Raw genomic sequence first — 1,078 nt, forward strand, 5'->3', positions numbered from 1 at the left:
GATCTATTCGAAAAAATCGTATTTATGGTCCGATTTGCTTAAAATTCAGTACTTAGGTAGCTTTTTGCCTGGATAAGCTTATAGATTCCTGTTTTCCAATTTTCATGCAATTTCGAATATAAATAGCTTTAAGTAACGACCATATCAAGGGGCGAATTCGTCACTAGGCAAGATTTTTTGCGCCAATCAGAAACAACGGATACTGTCAAAATATAATTATAATCTAATAAATATTATAAATGTGAAAGTTTGTATGTTTGGATGTTTGGGAAATCATCGCGCGGAAACGACTGCACGGATTAGCATCAAATTTTGTACGCAGATAGCATATGGGCCAGATTGGTTAATAGGCTATTTTTTTTAAGAGTTGCCACCTGTTAAAAAATTTTCATTTATTTAATATGCAGGAACGACTGAATGGATTTGCATGAAAATTTACACACAGATAGCTTATGACCCAGTTTGGAAAATAGGCTACTTTTCTTAAGAGTTGCCACCTGTTAAAAAAGTTTCATTAAATTAATACGCGGAAATGACTGAATGGATTTGCATGAAACTTTGCAAGCAGATAGCTTATGACCTACAGTGGAAAATAGGCTAATTTTTTGGAAGAGTTGCCACCTGTTAAAAAAGTTTAATTAAATTAATACGCGGAAACGACTAAACGGATTTGCATGAAATTTTGCACATAGATAGCTTATGACCTAGGTTAGAAAGTAGGCTACTTTTTTTAAGAGTTGCCACCTGTTAGAAACGTTTAATTTAATTAATACGCGGATATGAGTGAACTGATTTGCATGGAAGTTTTCACATAGATAGCTTATGAGCTAGGGTGAAAAATAGGCTACTGTTTTAAGAGTTACCACCTGCCAAAAAAGTTTAATTCAATTAATACGTGGAAAAGACTTAGCGGATTTGCATCAAATTTTGCAAGCAGATAGCTTATGACCTACAGTGGAAAATAGGCAAATTTTTTGGAAGAGTTTCCACCTGTTAAAAAAGTTTTAATTAAATTAATACGCGGAAACGACTGAACAGATTTGCATGACATTTCGCACAGAGATAGCTTATGACCTAT

General features: G+C 34.0%; 1 protein-coding gene across 1 annotated transcript in view; it reads left to right on the forward strand.

Annotated features, from left to right (window-relative positions):
* The window catches only part of LOC118733594 (protein abrupt-like), a 30,396-nt gene that overhangs the window by 609 nt on the left and 28,709 nt on the right, over positions 1 to 1,078 (forward strand). The window lies entirely within an intron of this gene.

This window comes from Rhagoletis pomonella, unplaced genomic scaffold, assembly GCF_013731165.1.
Source record: "Rhagoletis pomonella isolate Grant_MI unplaced genomic scaffold, Rhpom_1.0 Rhpom_scaffold_00001, whole genome shotgun sequence".
In the NCBI taxonomy this organism is placed as follows: Eukaryota; Metazoa; Arthropoda; class Insecta; order Diptera; family Tephritidae; genus Rhagoletis; species Rhagoletis pomonella.